The sequence below is a fragment of the Triticum aestivum genome, chromosome 2B (assembly GCF_018294505.1).
Source record: "Triticum aestivum cultivar Chinese Spring chromosome 2B, IWGSC CS RefSeq v2.1, whole genome shotgun sequence".
Taxonomy (NCBI): domain Eukaryota; kingdom Viridiplantae; phylum Streptophyta; class Magnoliopsida; order Poales; family Poaceae; genus Triticum; species Triticum aestivum.
Window position 1 is genome coordinate 446,211,542 of NC_057798.1, and position 14,843 is coordinate 446,226,384.

Genomic DNA, 14,843 nt, shown 5'->3' on the forward strand with positions numbered 1-14,843 from the left:
CATGTTTAACTATTGGCTAGAAATTGAACAGTCATGATCCGACAACCACGAAGTGACAATAGTCGGGACCACTCCCAGTGATGACTGTAGTTTGAGGAGTTCATGTATTCACCATGTGTTAATGATTTGTTCCAGTTCGCTATTAAAAGGAGGCCTTAATATCCCTTAGTTTTCAATAGGACCCCGCTGCCACGGGAGGGTAGGACAAAAGATGTCATGCAAGTTCTTTCCATAAGCACGTATGACTATTTACGGAATACATGCCTACATTATATTTATGAACTGGAGCTAGTGCTGTATCGCCCTAGGTTATAACTGTCTCATGACGTATATCATCCAATGAATCACTGATCCAATGCCTACGAATTTATCATATATTGCACTTGCTAAGTTACTATTGTTTCTACTGCTATCGTGACTGCTACAATATCACTGCTATCACTGTTACTGTTACCGTTACTATTGTTGCTATCATCAAAACTATCATACTACTATGCTACTAATCACTTTGCTGCAGATAATTAATCTCCAGGTGTGGTTGAATTGACAACTCAGGTGCTAATACGTTCAAATATTCTTTGGCTCCCCTTGTGTTGAATCTATAAATTTGGGTTGAATACTCTACCCTCGAAAACTGTTGTGATCCCCTACACTTGTGGGTTATCAAGACCTTTTTCTGGAGCCGTTGTCGGGGAGCATAGCTGTATTTGTTGAGTCACTTGGGATTATTATCATATTATCACTATGAAGAATCTGAAGGATGCTAAGACTAAGATTTTTCCCTCAAAGACGAGGGGAGGTAAGGAGCTGCCATCCAGTTCTGCTTTAGATTCACCTTCTGTCATAAGTAAACTTGCAACACCACAACATGCTACGAATTCTGATATGTTGCAAGTTATTGATGATGCTACTTCTGCTATGAATGCTACTCATGATGATGCTAGTACCTTGCTTGACGATGATGTGCCACTAGGTGATTTTCTTGATGAACAAATTGCTAGAGTAAGACAACATGATATTGTTGAATCTGATGATGAACTTGAAACTGAAAATACTAAAACACCTACTAGAACTAGTCCTCCTAGATATGAATTACCAAAGGTACCGAAAGGTTATACTATGAGTGAGGAGGCAACTAGAGATATTCATGCTTGTAAGGATAGGGATGATCTAGAGAAATTATTATGCAAGTATAAAGAAAGATCTTTGAATGCTAAAATTAACTGTGATCCTGAGTTTGTTACTTAACCTATTGTTACAGCTGATAAGGATTATGCATTCTCTGTCGACCCAGAGTTAATCACTTTGGTTGAATCTGATCCTTTCCATGGTTATGAAACTGAAACTTTTGTGGCACATCTTACTAAGTTGAATGATATAGTTACCCTTCTTGCTCATGATGAGAAGATTCACTATTACTATATTCTCAAGTTATTTCCGTTCTCATTAAAGGGTGATGCTAAAGCTCGATACAATACTCTTGCTCCTGGTTGTGTGTGTAGTACCCAGGATATGCTCTATTACTTCTTCGAAAAATATTTCCCTGCTCATAAGAAACGAGCTGCCTTGCAGGAAATATTTAACTTTGTGCAAATTGAAGAAGAGAGTCTCCCACAAGCTTGGGGGAGGCTTCTCTAATTTCTTAATGCTTTGCATGATCATCCTCTTAAGAAAAATTAAATACTTGATATCTTTTATAATGGACTAACCGATGCTTCTAGGGACTTCCTAGATAGGTGTGTTGGTTGTGTTTTCAGGAAACGAACTATTGGGCAAGTGGAAGAATTATTGAATAACATATTGAAAAATTACGATGATTGGACTCCTCCTGAAGCACCTATTAAACCCACTCTGAAGAAGAGGGGTATCTTATATCTCAATCCTGAAGATATGCAAGAGGCAAAGAAGTCTATGAAGGAAAAAGGTATTAAGGCCGACGATGTTAAAACTTTCCACCTATCGAAGAAATACATCACTACAAAAAAATACACTTCCATGATGATACATGTTTGTCACAGTAGGTCGCGTTTTTTGTCATGCGTGTAAATCCATGACAATTTTATGACAGAATCAAGATAGTCATATCTGTGCTGTTTTAGAAGTGTTCCATGACATTACCAAAATTATCATCACGAAAGTGTCCACTTCCATGATGATAAATCGCGTGTCACAGAAGTGCTTTCATCAAGGGTGACCGACACGTGGCATCCACCGTAATGGAACGCCGTTAAGCTATCGGGTCGGGTTTTAGTTCTGATAACCCGCTAACAGCCCCGACCAATGGGAAATTTCCACGTGTAAAATTCTTATTGGCCGGACGAAACACATGTCAGCTCGTCAGTGGGTCAGATAGGCGCCTATGATATGTCGACACGTGCCACGGCCCACCACTGGCCCATTTAGCTTACAAAGCCGGCCCGTTTGACTTGGTCAAAAGTTAACGGGCTGGCCCATGAAAAGCATGTTAACGGTCTCTTCACAAATAGCCCATTTTATGGCCCGTTAACTCACGGCCCGTTAGGCCCTAAAGGAAATCGGCCCCGTCATGTGGGCCATCGAATATAACACCAGCCCATTTCACTTTCGGCCCATGTATGGCCCACAACATCTTTCGGCCCATATGAGGCCTTCCTATCTTTCGTCCCTTTACAGGCCCACGATGACTCTAGCCCATAATGAACAGTAATTTTCTTTGTACCCGTTAACAGCCCGTGATTTACATGGGCCGTTTCGAGCCCGTGTTAGCTTTCGGCCTATTGACGGCCCATACGTTCTTGGGCTCCTTTTCGGCCCTCGATTACTTCCGGCCCGTTACTAGCCTGTTCCCCTAATGGGCCAAATTTGGCCCATGGCAAGAGTCGGCCCGTTACTAGCCTGTTACCCTAATGGGCCAAATTCGGCCCATGGCAAGAGTCGGCCCGTTTCTGGCCTATTAACCCATTGCGCCGTTTCCAGCCCGTCCTATATTCTGGCCCATCAATGACCTGTTATGCCTGTGATAGAATTAAGCCTTTGCTATCCTACGGCCTGTTAACAGCCCATTACCGTGCTGGGCCGATACCAATTACGCCCGTTTATGGCTCATGTAGACCCATTTATCCGACGGCCTGAGGCCCACCGATTCTACGGCCCTGTTGGAGGCCCATTTATCGACGGCCCGTAGGAGACCCATGGATCCTACGGCCCGTAGGAGACACATGGATCCTACGGCCCATAGGAGACACATGGATCCTACGGCCCGTATATGGCCCATGGTAGTTGCGGCCATTAGCAAACCAAGGAAAAAGAAGAATAGGAAATAAATAAGGCCGAAACTAATGCTAGGCTATTAAGGCGATTGCACATATTACATCCACTCGGCATCAAAGATCGCCACCGGTGCAAATATAGGGAATACCCTACACTATACAAAAATGGCTTGCTATTTTCTTCAGCCGGTGGCTGCACATTAAGAATAAATTTTGTATCGCACCAAAACAAATTACAACTATATAACAAAAGGAAGGTTGGCATAAAACTTAACAGTCTAGCAGATAAATGCACCACCAGAAGTTCAGAAGCTCAGTTCATTTGACCTGACTATTACGTTTTCATGTTGTATTGTCTGATGGAGCAGCATAACCCTCGCCTTCATTTCCCCTAGGCTCCTGAACAACATAGCAACTGTCTGATAGTCTGGTTTCAAAACCATGCATATCTTGACGACATGGAACAATGTCTCTCCTTGTTTCACAAAGGGTCTCTGTTAGGGAATGGACTTGTGTGTGGAGCGCAGATACAACATTGCTTTGAGCTTGCATATCTTGATCATGAGGCAGTTTGGATGATATTGCCTTAACAACCAACCCAGTATTACGCAGGAACGTGCTTTTAGCACTGTTAGTGGACAGGTACCGACCCGCTGCAGCAAGAGCTGACATTGCGGTTATAGTTGCCTCGCCACCTTCAGAAGGTGGCGGTTCCACCATTTTTTCTATAGCTCGCTGAAAAGTTGAGGTTTTACATTAGTAGTACCAGAACAGAAGATATTAAGGAGGCAGCAAAGCCAAACAAAATAGCTTTGGTCTATATACAAAACTTATTCTAGTGAACCCATGTAAAATATTAGTTGTATTTTGTTGCAAAGTACATAATAAAACCAGGTTCCAAACATATGACCATGTACCATCACTAATGTATTGTCTATTTCTTCGCATTGTATTAAGGGCTAAGGATAAAGAGACGAAGTTTATAATATGGTAAGCATAGTATGACATCATTCATATCACAAAACAACTGAGAACAGACAAACGGGCAATTGTAACATTGTGTGGGCAAGTCCACCACGGAACTAGATTACGGGTCAAGATCAAAGGAACATCACTCCTCTCTTTTAAACCTTGCAAGGTGTAATGATACGCTAAGACAATTGTGTATAAAATTGAAAAGAGTAATAGACATTGGCTGCAAACCATGTAGTTCAAGGCACAAGTCAGAGTAAGTAGTAGTTAAAAGGCATGAGGATTAAGGACTTACAACAGCGGCTTTGACTGGTGTAGTCATGCCCTTCTTCTTGCTGGTGTGACAGTCCTTGAAGATTTCCACAACATTTGGTTCAGGTACTTTTTGGTCCTTGCGGGCTTTCCTCTGCATTTCGAACAAGTCAATATAGATCTGATAATACGGTACAGCGAAAAGAGTGAAACAACAGCTAATTACAAGAGCCTCGCAGTGTGCAATATAGCTATGAGATCCTGTCGTCTGTTGGAATTTCACTTTCGTACGGTTGGCCTTGTTCTTTGAACAGTTCACCCATAAGAAGATAGATTTGTGTGGCACATGCGTAAATAGGACTTCAACATGTGATCTGATTATATATATATATATAATGTACCTGATACTTCGGATCAGACCAGTGTTTAACAAGGCCCCTCCAGTCTTCATCCGATATATTTTCCACTGGAGATGTTTGGGAAAGTTCACTGTTAGCCTTGCGTTCAAAGTGAGTTTTCCTCAGGTTATACCGATATTGTCGCAGAGCAGACTTGAAAACATGGGTGCAAGCTTGTCTGGTTGCATCATCTTGGCTATCCAACTTGAACCTCATCTGTTGAAAATTATGGGAGTCTCATTATCAGCAACCTAGAAAGTATGAGACAGAGCAAGACGATATTACTAGTTTCCATACATAACCATACTTACAGATAAATGGTCGAGGAAGGTGTTGAACTGGGTTTCGTCTTTGTTATTCCTGTACTGAATCCATGTTGGGAGGATACGTACATGACACCTAACGGCAACCGCTGCCTCTGATACTAACTTGGCTGACTCTGTAGCATCACGTGGCCTTTTTAAACCTGCCTCAAAACGGATCTCCATTCTTCCTCCTCTAGATTTAGATAACCTATCGAGCATTATTCCTGATGTTTGTTTCCTCTTGCGCCTAGGTGCTAGTCCAACAACGAACATAGGAAATGTTAGTGTACATCAAACTGTGAGACTACATATAAAGAAGCATGCAACTGTAACTTGACTCCAACAACTACCTTCTTGCTATTGAAGCTCACAAGGTTCATCTGATATTGCCAACTCGTCTTGTGTCAAGAGTTCTTGGGAAGTAGTGTCAGGTGGCAAGGGAGCTTGGGAACATGCTGCTAGCTCAGTTGACGCACGAGTAAGTCGTGTAGCTGGTAGTACTGTGGTAGGTGTTGCAATAACTAGGGCTGTCTCTGCTTGTTTGGTGGCAGCTATTTGTTTCTGTTTGGCTTTTTTTGTAGCTCGTGTAGCATGGGATGCCCTGTTTGTAGAATTTTCCGCTGGACTTTGACCTTCCATTGCACCATTAGTACCAGCAGAATCTGCAGGATTCATCCGCTTCTCATTCCCTGCCATTATGTGTTTCTTCCTCTTTCTCTGTGCCACGTTAAGTCAAGCCGACAAGAAAAATGAATAACAATTTAGGTCTTCAGAACAAATTGATGCGTGATGCAGACGAACTGAACTTTGATGTTAGACAACCACATGATAGGAGGATGTAATATGTATGAAAAACATGACGGAAGAGATAAACAGAACTATGATGTGTAAACTAAGAAGAAGACATTTCACCAAATTAGAAGCAATGCAATGGAAGGTAGACACCATATGAAAGATGCTATAAATATCGCTTTGCCAAGTTAACAGTGTCTCATCATAAATGGCGTTTAAACAAATGTGAAGCAGTACAAGAAATAAATCATATGCAAGATGCAAACAACATCACACTACCATGTTAGAGGTCTCTCTTCATTAGTGCCATTGCATATTCACAGCATTGCATATTCACAGCTTATGATGTGTAAACTAAGGAGAAGGCATTTCAACAAATTAGAAGCAATGAAAGCTAGACACCATATGAAAGATGCAACGAATATCACTCTACCAAGTTAAAACTGTCTCGTCACAAGTGCCATTTCAACAAATTAGTAGTACAAGCTAGAAAAGAATGTGAGATGTAACCTATATCACACTCCAAAGTCAAACATGTCTTATGATAAGTGATTGTTGCAGGTTACACAACAGTAGTAATTTGATGTAAGAACATGGTGTGATAGACAGATATTGTATGTTCTAGAAACAGGAACACGTGTCTTATTCAAGTTTAATGTGTAAAGTAAGCAGATGGAATTCAACAAAATTAGAAGCAATACAAGCTAGACATCACACATAACATGCAACCACATATAATAGTGCCAAGTTAGAGGGAGCACCGGTGATGCTGCACTAGGGGAGACGTGCTCATCATAAACACATCTTTGTTGAGTTTCTATGCATGTTTTGTCTTGGAAATCAACTTGGGGGTGTGGAGGAGTAGAAACTGTAGAGGCCCTCCGTTCGGAAGGAGCACCTTTATCCGCTGCCTTGCTAACTTCCTTCTTCTTTATTGATTTTGAATTGTCAAGTAAAACCGACAAGAAAACGCAATAAAATTCTCTCTTGAGAACTCATTCATGCATGATACTGACAATCACTACTTTGATGTAAGGCAAACACAAGATACCAGGATGGAATATGTACGAAAAACAGGACGGCATGGCATGTTCACAACTGTTTGTGTAAACTAAGCAGAAACCATTCCGGCAAATAAGAAGCAATGCAAGTTAGACACCACATGAAAGATGCAACCAATATGACTCTGCCAAGTTAAAAGCATCCCATCATAAATGGAATTTCAACAAATTAGAAGCAGCGCATGCTATAAATCATATGAAAGATGCAACTAATATCGCACTGCATATACTAAAGGTGTCTCGTCATATTGATTGATGCTGGATACAAAAAACAATAGTTTTATGTAAGGACATGCTTAATAGACAGATGTACTATGTACTAAATACAGGTATAATGTATAAGCTAAGCAGACTAGCACATGGAGTTTAACCAGATTGGAAGAATTACAATCTAGACACCATATGCAACATGCAACCTCATATCACACTGCCAAGTTAGAGCAAGCACCTGCGATGCTAGTGTAGGGGAAATGATGTAATCAACTACAGAGCTACGTTCACTATCTTCATCTAGCATTTCTGTTTCTTTAGAATCATGTCAGGAGGCTGACGCTGCATTCTTTAAATGAGGAGTAGTCCCCTTGCCTGCCTGCCTCATAATAAGTGATTGATGAGGGATACACAAGAACATTTGTTTGATGTAAGAACATGGTTAATACACATATGTACTAGTATATACCAAAACAGAAAGGCATGTCATATTCAAAGGTATAATGTGTAAGCTAAGCAGATGCAATTTAACCAAATTGGAAGCAGTACAAGCTAGACATCCGGCTGGAGTAGTGAGCATGATCATCTAGGACCTGAGAGCCTAGTGGGAGGCGGGCTGCTTCGCCACCATCGCAGCTTTTTAGTTGGCTTCTAGGTGATGTCTATCTTTGCTCGGCTTGTCATTGGCTCGGCCAGTGCCCTGACTAGCTATTTGTCTTCTGGTGCGCACGGGATGGTGGTTCATGTAAAAAAATATCTTTCCTTATCAGACCGACTTCGGCCTTTCGAATACAAGCTAGACACCATATTGAACATGCAACCACATATGACACCGCGAAGTTAAAGCAAGCACCTGGGATGGTGGTTCATTGTGAGCGAGGTCATCAACTCTAGAGCTATGTTTACCATCTCCATCTGCTGACACTGCACCCTTTATAGAGCTATAACGTGACGTGCATACCCGCGAAGAAAGCTGATGCAACTTCTCTCTTTTCTTTGCTGCTTCTCTTTCGGCAGACTCTGAAATACCCTTGCATAAAAACACAATAGTGAGAGTATGGGTGAAGTGTGTGTAGAACTAGTGCACTGTAAAAGTAGCAGATAGCAAGTGGTTGAAAAATAAATGACAGGAGACATATGATAGCTCTACAATATTGCATGGCAAACAAAATTAGATTCTACTCCGTATGATTTTGTAATATATGAGCATAGGAAATGCAGGTACTCCTCCAGCACACCACCACATGTGGTCATATCTAAGATAACAGTCAACTGAAAATAAATAGGTCAGTCGATTTTTTTAATGAACAGTCTGATCTATAAGGAACGGGCAGATGGCCTTCGTCTACCTCCCGCCAGTCACTGTTGACGATCTTTCTCGAACCGCCAGCGACCACCAGCCCAGACCCCTGCCTCCGCCGCCCCGCCCTCCCCTCGACCTCACACCACCGCCGTGCTTGGCAGCGCCCCCAAGCCATCCCTTTAATCCCGGCCGACCTCCAGATTGGGCCCCATTAGCTCTAGGCCGCACACGTACCTAAGATAAATACCAAGGCGCTGCATCCCCGGCATAATAGGCGTACTAGCGCCTGTTACGCTGGGGAATGCTTCCGTTAATTGGGAATCAATTGGCTAGAATTTGAAATTCAGGGGGGCGACGGACCTCTAGCTAAGGTGAAGTAGTATATGAGGAGAAACCTTGTGCATCGCGAGTTATTAGGAACATCTAGTATCAAGAAGAAGCGGTCAACTAGTGTCTTCTGTGGGATGAATACCGTGCAAGCAGAGACGTAAGATTTGCATGAATAAGGGAAGAGGAGTACCTTTTTTGGTTGCCGGTGTGGTCACCTCCATATGTCGCGCCGATCTTCTTCTTTTTACTGGGGAAACCGATGTTCTGGAGGGTGCAGGCTTGGACGAACCCATGGCCAAATTGTTGAGTGTGTTGCTGTGGCCGTATGTCGGTAGAGGTGAAGCAGATCCGAGGCGGCAAAGGACGGCGTAGCAGGAACAGCTCCGGTGCGGTGGAGGGTGGCAAAGTTGGAGCGGCAGCGGTGAGGCGCAGGACGACGTGGTTGAACTGGCTTGGGTACGGACGGCTCAGCCTCGGCTTCAACTACTAGCCGTGGAGGGCGTTGCGGTTGAGGTTGCGGTGGACGACGACGTCGGGGTATCGGCTCCGGCGTGATGGAGGAGGGCGGCGGTTGATGGGTGGGATGGGGTGGCAGACGGAGGACGCCGGGGTTTCGCAGCTGGTGGGGAGGTAGTTTTGGTGCCCACGAAGTACGAATGGGGAATCAGACAGGTGGGGGGAACCATGTTTCGGTCTGGGACGCGCTTGTTTTTGGCTTTTTTTGAACAGAAGATGGGACTCGCTTGTTTGAAATTTGGGGAAAGTACAAACTTTGCCCCCTCTTAAATTTCGGACCTACTGCGGGTTGGGGTAGGATGGTAATCCCAGGTGTCCCAAATAGTGGGCGGGAGCGATTTCAGCCGCGCGCATGTGTGCTTAGGCGGCCATTGTGTATGAATGTTTTTCTGAGGCGATTGTGTGGCGTCTAGATGAAGCTACAAACTCACCCCGGTTTAGACCTTTGGACGTCAGGCCAGTAGGTTTCACGGGTCGGAGTTATTAGAAAAGTAATTTCCTTGTACTACCAAACATTGGTCTGACGCGGTTTCAGGCGAGTAGAGGCTCTTTTGGCGCTTCGTTCGAAATTTTGAAACACAAGCATTCACGTTTAGAGTACTCTTGAACTATGAGGATTGACCTAAATAGACAACGTTATATTTGACCTTGTATGTTTGAAAACCTCATTAAATTATCCACTTCTTTTTGAAATTTTGACACTTGAAAATCCTATAACTATGATTATTTTGGAATGGAGAAGCTAAATTTGAATCTATTTTGTACACGACTACATATGCTATTATGTACAAAATCAGAGCAAAGATTGGTGCCCCATAATTTAGGTATGGTTTACAAATGCCATGATATCAAATTCAAATAATTGAATGGACTTCATGTTGAATTCGATTTTTTTAAAACCATCTTAAGTTGAATTCAAATGTATGCTAGTTCATAGGTAGCTATTTATAATGTTCATTGTGTAACTTTCGTATGTATAATGTGCTTTACACACACAACATGAACTATACTCACGTTTATATTCGATTGCTAAAGCGATGCATTGTCTGGAGTTAAAAATACTAACTATGTGGATCAATTGTGTCGAATAATAACATAGACATGCTCAAATTCGATATAATCTAGATGTCTGATGGATCAATGACCGCTCCTTGCGCGAATTGCAAATATCATGATCCCTTCCTAATATTTGGATACAATTTATATCTTTAATCAATGTGTAAAGCAGTCTTTTACGTGTAGTTTCACTCTCCGTCGGTGGTCTCTCACATATGCTCACACACTCTCTCCCGAGGTGTCTTTCTCGCACACATGCTCTAGATATAACCCTCCCTCCCTCTCGTAACCATTTACAATTGTTTTCACTAACCTTTATCACAAGCACTCTTCCTCTCGCAAACATACACACGCACAATCCCCGTCGACCCTTTCTATATACATGGACCTGCCTGCGTGTCTCATGGACGCACATTTTCTTTAGGCCTGTCTCTCACGCATTGTCTCATACCTCTCTTCCTAATCGACGAGTATGATTCTAGCAGAGCATTCTGTAGGATGCCCCTTAAAGTTAGGTTGGATCAATAGTAATGTCTGAGATAAAGGGGTTACCTTAGTCCGAGAACCTAGGGTTACAAATCCTAGCCGGCTTTGTCAGTGGACACAGAGTCCTTCACAATTCTGCTATCTTTGTCTTGTACGACTAGTCATCCATGGGTCTTCTTAAATATGTCACGGGCCGACCAATGTGGCGCAGGACGGAACCGAACGAAGGGCCTCACCTCGACCCACTAGACCTCAGGCGGTGACACACCCTCTTCCCCCACGTCTCATTATCTTCTCACACCCACACATACCAACACAAAGACCACACACACAGAAAATTTCTGTTGGTGCCTCTATTCCCTCCCCCTTGCATATACACACTCAAGGGAATGGAATCTCTTGTCGTGACGTTATATTCGTCTCTCTCTCTAGACCACTCTCATTTCTCATGCTATCTCTCCCACTCCCCACCCCGTCGGTCCCTCTATCCATGCCTCTCTCGAATACATAATGCACACACATACCTCTCTAGGCCCCGCCAAATGCATCAACTACACATTCACACATGTTACATCACATACCCCATTGATCTAAAAAGCCCTCTCTTCATGTTTATTTCGCATACAACATTCCTTTTGAATAAAGCACGGCCAAAAGATTATGTTAGAGTTTCTACATATATACAACATTACAAAGTTATATGGAGGAGTACGAACGCTAATTTGCATTGCATGGTGCCCACAATGATATTTATTTCGCACTGTGAATTTGTATATTTTTATACTATATACAAAGTTAGTCATAATAAAGAGAAACGAAGAGCATCTCTCTCTCCATCGCATACCCCCCCTGTACGCCCCTTTCACGTATGCACACAAAACTATCTCCAGGTCCTCTAAAAGTAAGCCCCCAGAAAATTCACGCATGTTTCATCTTTCTCTCGCGGTATATGCAATGATGATCATTGTATTTGAAGCGAAAGCACGATACATACATTGGACTTCAGAATCCACTCATTACGGTCACCATTTACGTTTAGTGGTTATTATACAGTCACGGGCTCACCGTACAACTCTGTATTTGCTCATGACATGACTAGTTGACCAGTTAAACGCTCCACGTGGCACCTCTAGTGTTGCATCACATTATCTCACTACCATTGTGCCCACCTGCCGACTTGTATCTACTCTACATCTACACTCTTATAAAATACACTCTTATAAAAAATAGAGTTGGTGATGATGGTGTGCCTGCCATCCTGCAATATAGGTCATCCGATTTATATCTGACGATAGGAAAGAAACTATGGAAATTTTGCAAAAAGGTACCCACAGACCTCTCCACATTTGCAAATAAGGCCTTCCCTCGTTCATCCTTTTCTCTCACAAGATAAAGAAGTCATACAAATGCATCTTGATGTTACGTGCAACGCATGGGCATCTTGCTAGTAAGAATGAAAACAAACGACAAAAAAATATTTGGATGGTGGTTCGAAGTCATGACTGCGGGCACAGCGGACAAGGTGGCCTTGTATTGGTATGTTGAGCCGTCTATTTTAACAGACAGGAGCTAGTGTGGTGATTATACACACACGCACGCATGCACACGAACTGCATCCACGCAACACTCACACAAACACATGCACCCACGCACGCACACAACACTCACACGTACACACGCAGCCATGCATGCATGCAACACTCACACACACACGCACGCATGCATGCACACACCAGTACACCACACGACCAACACACACTCTCATGCTCAAGTGCTCAACCTACACGTGCATGCGCACACATCAGGCCCTGACAGACACATACACAACCAGGTGATTCACGCGCACGGGTTGGCGCCTTGTCGCGCCTGCGTAAATTTGTGTTTATCTGACCTTTTCCCTATGTGAACTAATAGGTGGGACCCACAAGGAACATGGTCAATTTAACTAGTCAACATGGCTCCACGCAGACTATTTGGCCGGTCAACAGAGTGCAATCCGATGCTGAACCGTGAGCAAGTGACCGTATGATCACCGCAAGACATATATAGTGACCGTAATCAACTTATTCTGAAGTTCGGTGACCGTATTACGCTTTTCTCTCTGTAGGCCCTCCAAAACTACATCTCTACATGTTCTCGCATGTTACAGACTACTACACTCTAACACAATAAATCATATGTGTTTTTAGTTTTACTACATATCATATTGTTACTTATAATTATTCAATTTGCATACATTAAAATTGCCTTTGAAATGTATGGCCAGTATCATCTACCGCGCAGGAAAAATCCCGCCCTTTCCTGTTTAATCGGGTTTGTATCAATGGATCGTGCGAAACAACAAAACTTTAGTACTATACAGTACAAGTGACAGTTCACTGGGCCGTCGTGTCGTCTACTCCTCTGTCGTAAGAGTGGAGGGCTCGCTATCATAAATCTTCTAGTCCCTTTCGCCGACATGCGGGACATCAAGCTACCGGGTCCACGTGCCATACCAGAATATAGTGCAGAGCAGCCGGGGTGAAGCACCCCAGTCATGGCGCCGGTGTAGTAATGAGCAATGAGGCGTCAAATCACAAAGCTGCACCTTTCCCGCAGTTAAGTTGGAGGGACGAAGTAATAATGCTAAAAAAAGAAGTTGGTGGGACGAAGCAACCATCATTTCACTCGTTGTTGAATCCGCTTCTCCCTCATCTTCTTCAACTTAACCATGTGTTGCTTCTGCCGTTGTTCTGCCTCATGTGGGATACGGATCGGCTTGGTAAAGCACTGACACGTGGGACTGCATGTTAGCAAACCGCCAGGACAAAGTCCTACAAAAATAAGACCCCCCCCCCCCGCCATCCGCACGGCAAAATCACCTCCTTTTTACTAATCTTGATTCTATAATTTTTTAGATCAATATAATTGAGATTTGTATAGATAGCACACAGGAGCAAAACCAAGTGGTACAGTTAAGGGCATCCACAATGTGTAGCCAAATGTGAAAATAGCTTTTGGCATCGTGGGAACCATTGTGGACGGTGTTGCCAATGCCAAAAAGATGGAACCGAAGCTCCCTGATTGATTGATTGATTGAAGGAATAGAAAAATGCAACGTATCTCCTCTTTCTCCCATGCTTGAACGCATGTAGTACAGTATAGAGCACAGAGTCTACTCCCCTGTCCCTTCTATCACAAATCACAAAGCAGCAAGGCGTCAAATCATAAAAGCACGGACGAAGCAACCATCATTTCACTCTTCGCTAATTCCGCTTCTCCATCGTCTTCTTCGAGAAACCATCTCACCACACTAGTACTCCTAGTAGTACTAGTCCTTTGGTTCAACGGACTTCCTGGATGCAAATAAGGCGGTTGTCTTGGCTTGTAGGCGGCACTTGCGAATGACTTACCGTGGTCTCCCTCGATGGTGTTCTCCGTCGAAAGCACTTCGCCAAACCACAAAAAAAAAGATATCGTCGACGTCACCGCAATGGGGAAGGAAGTCAAATATAGTTACTACCTCCATTTTTTGTACACAAGTCCAGTATATCAAAATTACAATTTGCAAAGGGCCACTAACACTAATCGAGGCAAAATTGATGGGGTTGGCAACCAAGGACATTAATATCCCCTGTATGCATGCGGAAGTGAGAAGGTTGGTTTGCATGGCGCTGCATTAATCATGCGATGAGGAGTGAGATGGTTAGCTCTTTGGTCTTTGGAGAAAAAAATACGCATTAATTGACATGTGAAACGAGGATTTGTATCGATTAAATCCCGCGAAGGAAAACCCCGCCTTTCTTTTTTAACACTAGTACTCCTAGTACGTATGTACTTGTCCTGTTTGGGTCTAGGCCTTGCATTGCCAAACTTCGCCACACATTTTTGCCAAGCTTGCCTAATGTTTTCAAAATGAGGAGGTACACTTGCGC